General features: G+C 43.3%; 1 pseudogene; it reads left to right on the forward strand.

Moving 5' to 3' along the window:
* The first annotated feature begins 4,853 nt into the window (after positions 1 to 4,853).
* LOC119568519 lies at positions 4,854 to 5,855 on the forward strand (annotated as a pseudogene).
* The last annotated feature ends 3,337 nt before the right edge of the window (positions 5,856 to 9,192 follow it).

Consider the following 9,192-nt stretch of genomic DNA (forward strand, 5'->3'; position numbering starts at 1 on the left):
GAATTTTGTTTTTCACCTCCAATTTTTTACTCCCAAATACTAAGTCTCAATTCTCTGCCATTTTGACCTGGTTATATTACACCCCGGGGATAAGACGATATAAAGTGGTGTTTTTAGCGAACTGTTACCCCAGAAGAGGACTACGCTATTACAAAAGAAGGACAGGAACCCATATTGAATAATGTGAGATGATCCCTTTTAACCCTGATAAAAATGGGGGTTTCCCATAAAGCAAACAATAGAAGATGGAGATAAATGGGAAAATGTTTAAGGGAAAAAAAAAAAAAAAAAAATTTGATGAGGGAATGATGAGAGATGATGATGATGATGAGAGAACCATAGTGATCTTCTTCTTCAGAACTATATTCAATCTTCAATGTGGTAGACCTCCCTGTGAAACTCACAGTGTTCCTGTCTCGTTCCTGGCAAAGGACCAGAGAGGATTTAAGGTGGATGGAGTGGAGAGTTCGCGCGAAAGGTCGCACATCCCATGTTGCGAGAGAGTCGGTTTTGAAAAGAAACTGTGGAGGTAAATGCCAGTCTCGTTCGCTAATATGTGGAACCCACTTTTACCCCGGGCTGAGTCAGGTCAGGCCTGACAATGAACAAGTCAATGACAACAACGATGATGATGATGATGATGATGATGATGACGGTGGTGGCGTTCGTTAGCGATATATAAAGGCGAAAGCCAGACTAGCATTTATGACTCCACAGTTTCGTTTTCAACGACTCTCTCGACATCGACGTCGACCTCTTCGACGTCGACCTCTCCACTCCACTCCACTCTTAAATCCTCTCTTTCCTTTCCAGATACGAGTAGGACACTGCAGTTACAGGTATGTTACTATCATTGTTAATATTGAATATGTTTCTGTGCCGATCACTTGGTTCTCTCGTGTCGTCAAGTTTTCGTGAACAGTCTTCTGTCGTATCGTAAAAAAGAGTTTCGATGGCAAGAAGGCTTCTGCCAGGTATACCATAATATCTGGCAAGAAGGTTGTCAGTGTGGATTAGTAATGTGTATTAACGAGCCCTCGACGAGAGCAGTATATTATACAGCGTATTATTCATCATACGATTCGCCTATCTATACCGATCGTCTGATCGACCGCACTGCCGTCAAAAATATCGGAAGGCACTCGAGAACAGCATATTATATACCAAATGATCCGTATGTCGACGACTATGATCGTACGATTATCTGAGTGGCGTGTTTTCTTATTCTTTCTCTCTCTCTCTCTCTCTCTCTCTCTCTCTCTCTCTCTCTCCTTTAATCTTAAAATATCATATAATCTTAACATACATCGTAGTTCCTGATCTTTGTGTTATAGAATATTTTTACATCCTGTTATACGACGTCTCCTATTGATATTGTTTTTTTTATTTTACTTCCCCGTTGTCGCTCCACCTACCATTGTTTTATTAAGCAAAATATTTACTTTTACATTTTGTGTGTATCTGCAGGATGACAGACGGGAGATTGGCGACCAATATTGCCGTGAGACCATCCAACCTGGACGGTAGAGCGCTGAATATCACCCGCATCGGACATCATACACATGACATCTAGAACAATGATAGTAATGACACTATTATCACTATTAATAATGTTATATAATGAAGTAATATACACTCCCAAACGTTAAAGTTGAAAGCTAATATTTCCATTTTACTTGTGTAGCTACACAAAACAGGCCGGATGTCTCATCACAACGATCCGAGAAGGAGGTCTCATCACAACGATCAAAGAAGGAGGTCTCATCACTACGATCCAGAAAGGATGTTTCAAGAGGAAACTCCGGGACGGATATATCGTTCCAATATCGACAAATGGATATATCATTTCAATATAGACAAATGAAAAGAAAGGAAGACATGCCCTCCCCCTTTTAGCCACTCTTGTTGCACGCTTGCCCCTTCTCTGCCTCTTCGAGGCATGGAGGGGATGAGAGAGTCTTACGATCGATGATTGAATTCGGATATGATGGATGTTTGTTACAACCATCAGTCTGGCAGATCTGCAAACCAGATACGATGGATGTTTGTCACAACCATCAGCCTGGCGGATCTGCAAACCGAGGCGAAATGCACATGACGACCTACCGTTCAAAGCCCCAACCACTACATACCATATAAGCACTGCCATTATCACCACTACCACCACCACCTCCTCCTCTTATACATCACCACCACCACCACCACCACCACCACCTCTCATATGTATATGTGAGCCGAATTGACATTTTTGAGGTGGTGGTGACCCGCATTGTTATTTGAGGTGGTCGTGAACGAGATCTGATTTTGAGGTTGTCGTTTAGTGCGGTTTGCAGAGACACGATCTCGGGATCTGAGTTTAATATCTTGGAGTGGATGTTTGTTACGACCACTTTACAGACCCTCCATCCCCTCCTCGGGTCGGGCTGTGTTAGGCTGGACTTGGGGCTGGGCTGGGGGCCAGCCTTCTTTTCTTTCATATCCGTCTGATATTTTGTCATTGATATATCGTATTAGTCTGATGAATTTATATATCAGTCGGTTGTTGTTTTTTTGACATCAGATTTGTTTCTTACTTTTAGAAGATTTGTCTGTTATACATAAGGACTCTAAATATAAGGACTTTTTCTCGACAACCTATTTGTTTCTTAACTTTAGAAGATTTGCCAGTTGTGTGACACCATATTTGTTTCTTAACTTTAGAAGATTTGTCAGTTGTGTGACACCATATTTGTTTCTTAACTTTAGAAGATTTGTCAGTTGTGTGACACCATATTTGTTTCTTAACTTTAGAAGATTTGTCAGTTGTGTATAAATGTTTTAGATATAGGGACCTTTTCATGACATCTTATTTGTTAGTCAGTTATACATAAAGAAATGTGAAGTTAATCTACAGAAGTAATTGTGTTTCCATATCCGTCTGTTATACATAAAATGATCCGCCTCAAGGTATTTTTTTTTCTCCCAGATTCACTGTTCTTTTATTAGTATGTCTTCAAAGTCTTTACAATATTTCTATTGACGATGTAATGTCTCCGTTGATTGACGATGTAATGTCTCCGTTGACTGACAAAGTATTGTCTCCAAAATATAGTTGATCGTGTCTAAGAGACAGTTGATATAAGAGGTATGACAGTAGGAGCTACGAGAAAACTAACTAACTAAGAGTGAGGATGACAATATGAACTATGGGAGGATTTAAAACTGGCAATGAGAAAAGACATATAAAAGAAAGAAGGAAAAGGAGACATACAGATATTATTCAATTCCTCTTCTCCTAGATCCATAATATTTCCACTGACTGAGTAAATTGTCTCCGAAACATCGTTTTTTTTTTCCATGTGCACAAGACAGACAAGAGATGAGATAAGGTAATATGAACTACGAGAGAACTAAGAGTGAGGAAGGCGACATGAATTAAAGGAGGATTTAAAATATAAAAAAGAGAAGAGTTAGATGTCATACAGAACAGTGTCTATCAGAAAAAAGGTTGGACCTTTGAACAGGAGTTGTATTAGCATCTGGGCTGGAAAACACGGGAAGCTAGACCTATCAACACCATGGGCTAGAAAACAGACACATAAAAAGTATATATATAGAGAGAGATGGTTATTTGCAGGACTGTCCGGACAAGCGCTCGCAGGGATGTCCCAGCAGGCGGCAGAGACCCGCGTCCGACGGGAAGACGACTCGGTCTACGAGAGACACATCGCAGAAAAATGTTCGACGATGAAGCAACTGCAACACTGCTCCGACTACACACTCCGGAGAGTGGATAGGGACGTGATCGAAACGTCACTTCCCCGTATCGAGAATTCGGCAAATCCGACAGTATTTGTATCCGAGCTGTCAGATCCGATAATATTTGCGCTGTCGAGAGTATGTGACGGCAATTATTACGATCTGGTTTTCACGCACTCCCGTGACTCGTCGCTCAAGCCGCAATTGTCACTCTGGTATTTGCGAAGATCGTTACCCGAGGTTCCCTACGTGCATTCGGGCGATGTGAGGGACGGTTCGACCCTTCTGCAGATGATGAATATAGTATGCGGACATATGGACCCAAACTCGGATTCCATCGTCGGTGCGGTGACAGCCCACGCGCACGACCTGAGACTGTTCCGGGATATTGCCGGCTGTCAACCCTGTATCTGTATACCCGATCACGGTCGTCGAATTATTCACTTCATGCCCTGCCCGTTAGACTTTGACGCGGTCGGAAGTGGCGACGTCCGTCACATCGTCAAGTATGCCATTATCCCGCGGGAGAGAAAAATTCAATGGATCTTTCCCATCGTAACCGTCTACGGTCATATTAGAGATACAGTCGGTAGATTCACCGATCTATCGTTTGGTAAGTCTAGAGGTCCTTACGGAATTCTGTTTGGTTTATACGGTGACGGTTTAAACAATTATCCCTACAAAGAACTTACCCCTTATAGGATCGGTATCGGTTTGAATAAACTTGAATTTTTTTGTAAATTATCCTTGCATCAGCAGCAACAGCAGCAGCAGCAACAGCAGCAGCAAAGGCAAAGGCAAAACGGTTACCTGTGACAACAGGAGAATAGCAGGAAAGAAGAGGAAACAGCGGTTACGCGGTGTACCCAAACGGCAACGAAGAACAGCTAAAAGATTCTTGGGTATGCCGAATAATGCCGACTTGCAGAGCGATGAAATAGTGGCTGACGCCCAGATGATATGCAAGTTAGATATAAACGATTTTATAAGCAGACGGTGTCAGAAAGTGGGTGCGATTACCTTCGAAGTGAACATGTATAAACTAAAGAAGGTGGCGTTTATATTATCCTGTGACCCCTTATATCGCTGGGGGGAAATGAGGGCGATAGAATATATTTTGACAATTAAGAGAATGGGCCTCCTCTCGCTCGACAATAAGAGAGAGGGCCTCCTCTCGATCGACAGAAAACTACAGAACGTCTCGGGCAAACTGCCGGAGAAATCCATCTATGACGCCACTGCCCCCCTCTCGTTTTCCACGTCCCACGTGGAAAGCGGTCTCAGAACCGACAGACGTTATCTAATTCTGCCGGTTGCCGACGCCGTGCTAGAGATCATGGCTTCGGAACGGACCATGGCATCGTACAACTGGCGCGCCGTGGAGAGAGGAGGCACTCTGGATTTTGTGCGGACCATCGTCCGGGGTAGCATTCACGATCTCACCGGGACTCGGAGACTCGACGTCGGCCGTCCCGCGGTGGGCTATCTCGCGCTTTGCGTCCTGGCTTCGGCTATGGAAAACGTGAGCGAAATGTACGGCGAGCCACCCGGAACCCGTCGCCGGAATACGTGCAGTCGAAGGTTGTGCAGGTGATGCGCTACCTCTTCGGTCTCTGTGTGTCGATCATGGCGAGCGGAACGAACAGGGCGCTGTCGGACGCCTACCGGATTTTACTCGCCTCGATTCGACGTCGGCTCGCGTGCGACTGAAACCCGAGGACTTCCACATAATACATTCCATGGTGAGGGCCTGGCCCTATCTTTGCTTCGATACGAAAAAGAAGGCGGTCGTCGGCAGATTGGTATCTGTGGTCGAGAGAGAAATAGAGCGCCTCGTCCTTGGCATTATCAACACGGAAATGAAAAGAAGGAGCGTCAATACGGTGAGAAAGAGAGACGAGACGCTGGATCACCTCAGGAGAAAATCAGAGTGGAGCTACAAGTACGTGCGGCCCATGTGCCTCGTCCTCCTCGTGCACGATTACCCTTTCTTCCGCACCTGGGATGACACCGTCAGCGTTCTACAGACCCTCGCCACCCACCCACCTACTCCCGCCGCCAGCGCCAGGACCGTTGCCGGCATCACCGCCACCGGAATCCGCGATCGAGGCTCGTGACTTTGAGAAGCTCAAGGCGCTATACGCACAGGCCACGGAAGAATATCCCCAGATAACTCAAAATCCGGTTTCGCGAAAATCGTGGGAAAATTCCTAGCCAACCAGATTAAGGACGTCAGAGTCGTGCGACACGCGGCTCTCAAACAAATACATCAAGAGTTCGGACGTCATATACCCGGAGAAAAAGAGGCTGCAAATCGCGATCGAACAAAACGACGAGACGGCGCTGGAACGCGCGACCGCAGACGTGTCAACGGCTATCAGACGACTAGAGAGCGTGTACGGTAACCGTAGCAAAATTCCCGGGAGGGATCTTCAGATCCTAGACATGGTCCATCGTCATGGGGGAACAAAATGTGGGCTGTGGGGAAAGAAACTATTGGTTTCTCAAGAGAAGTATCAAACAACATCGGTACTTTCAATTCTACCGTTGCCTAGATACATTCTACCGTTGCCTAGATACATTCCCAACCTCCTACATCCTCGGTCACCCGAACCTGTATTACCCGCCATCCACGATGGATTTAGTTACTATAACGCCTTGATTGACATTGTCTATAAGATGAAATATAGTTTAAATTATATGTTTCTATCGTCGTTGTTTTACGATTTCCATAAATATAGCATCACAGACTACGATACATGCATAGACTGTACATATTGTCCGCTACATAATAACGAGGGACTTAGAAAAATATTTTGATGCTAATATATTCAGACATTATATTAGGAAACACTACGAAGCGAATATAGGTAAATATAGGGCAAGGAAAGAACCCTGCATCTGACATGTATGAATAAAAATATAGAAGCACAGCATGGGGGAAGTAAATCTCAGTGTCAGTCTCTTCTGTATATAAAAGTCTGTATACAAAAGTTTACAATTATCTGATTCGATTAAAATAAATATGATGATGATAATAATGATCATGAGACGATTGTTTGATTTATCCTTTTTTTTTTTACTCCAAACTGGGTTTTCTCTCTAGAATGAGCAAGATTAGAAGAAAAGGCAATTGACTACAGAAACCAAAATATCAAGAGAGTATAAATACAATATACCCCCATCGTCATATTCACGACAATCGGATGTATGTATATATAATAATAACATAACCTCAATCCATGGCGGCTAATAGGGAATATGTACATATATTGGAGGGCGTAAAGAGAGACTTACTGCCGCCCGATATAATAAGCGATCCCGACAGTGAGCGAGAAAAAGAATTGCTCACACAGTTGGCCGAGGAAGCAGCCTTCGTCGGCTTTTTTTCCGAGATAGGACTCTGTACGAGCAATAGTCTTGTTGCTATAAACTCGAGACTTCAGAAACAGTCGAAAACAACAATTTCGTTACAGTTGGGATCTCACATCGGCGCAGAGTTTGAAGCTTTACAGAGCAACGTATTAATCGATAACCATTATAAAGGTCTGTTACCGCAGAATGAACTGGATAGAGAAATGCGATTTGATAGGAAACATATATCGCATAGCAAGGGAGGAGCTGTCGACCCCCTCTGGAACCACATGGTCGAATTCGAAAAGCGAAAACGAAAGTTACACGTATTCTCCGTCACTGCGAATCCGCTCAAGTACGAAAAAGAACCTAGAGAAAGAGGAGAGGGACAAGAAGAAAAAGAAGAAGAAGAAGACGACGACGACGACGAGGATGACATCGACGGTGATGTCGCTCCATCGCCACCGCTGATGGCGACGAGGACGAAGAAGAAAAAGCGACGGTTCCAAGAGATGTAAAGACGCTACCGCAAATTGGCCACTCTGTGACAACTGCCAGTGCGTCGCCCGCATCGGCGAAAAACTCGGTGATGTCGACGACGAAAGAGAGGAACGGTTACAATAATCCCATCATAGATCTTTACGTAGACCACATGAACAGTTTGAGAAACATGACGCAGCCCAACCATCACGACGTAAGAGTCTTAACCTATGACAAGTGGAACGCTGCGGTACGGTGCGACAGACTGATTATTCGCATGGTTCTCTTAGGCGGAGTTCTCACAGTCTATGAGCCGGAGACGGGCATCACCCTACGAAGAGCGTCATGTCACAGAAAGTCTCTCGTGAAAACATTCGATCCAGTCGAAAGGAAATGGAATAGTGGATGTTTCCATTCGTTCTTGGAGATAGAGAGGGCTCTAGCGAGAAGATATGACGTGACAGAAATAGGAATATCTTATCGGAGATAAAGGAGCAAAGCACAGTCGGGGTCATCAATCATCTATTAGGAAAAAATGACATTAGGAAAAAAGTGTTATCCATCTGGGCAAAGACTGATGAAAACAGACCACCTCCTGCCATTCCATTCGATTTTACGTTATAGCGCATAATAAAAGAAACCATGCGGGAAAACTTTATTAATTTTATCGAACTCGTGATGAGACGATGAGAAAGAAAGAAAGAAACACTACATCTACATAAATTGTAAAAACTCTACCAATTATTCCATCTTGAGGTCGAATAATGGACGCTGATTCAAAGCGTCAATTGACTGTTATTTAAATCATAAATATACAGGACGCTTGTCGATGTACGTTTTTGGATTTCCAGGGTGCATCCGAGGGTACACATCATCCAATGTATCGATACCGTTACGGTTAGCGGCAGTTGTCATCGCCTCGCCACTGCCGCCGCCGCCGCCGCCGCCGACGTCGTCGTCGCCGTTTTGTGTTATGGTTGTTCTTAACATTGTAGTTATCGTTATAATTCATGATAGTACTAGTAGTAGTAAGAGTAGAAGAAATAAGATTCCGCCTCTTCAACACCGTTATCGTCGTCAGTGACTCTAGTATCTCTACCGAGTTAGTAATGATGATTAATAATGATGATGATGATGATGATGATGATGATGATGACAATAACCAGTATGCATTTATGAAGACTCTTTTACGATTATATATTTCAGAATTATTGTTGGACTGTAGTTTGTTTCGTTAATGTAAGAATATATATCGACAACAACACAAGTGGCAGTATTAGTAGTAGTGATATGGTCCATATCGTTAATGTTACATTTCATACTGTTCATCCATTGACGAGGTCTTCTTATAATATCCGTAGAAAAGATTAGAGCTCCTGCCGGCTCAATACTGAACATGTGGTTATTGTCGTCGTCTTCATTATTAAAACTTCCACTAGAAGGAGAGAGAACGTTTGTCTTTAAATCACGAATAATGTACAGTCTATGTTTTTGTCTTATCTGAACAACATGTAATATTTATTTATCTGATAAGATTTTTATCATAAAAAAAAGACATACTTTATGTTTTCCATTATTCACCAATTACGTACTTATGCTTATAAGAACGGTATTTACAAA

Source organism: Penaeus monodon, chromosome 44, assembly GCF_015228065.2.
Source record: "Penaeus monodon isolate SGIC_2016 chromosome 44, NSTDA_Pmon_1, whole genome shotgun sequence".
Classification (NCBI taxonomy): Eukaryota; Metazoa; Arthropoda; class Malacostraca; order Decapoda; family Penaeidae; genus Penaeus; species Penaeus monodon.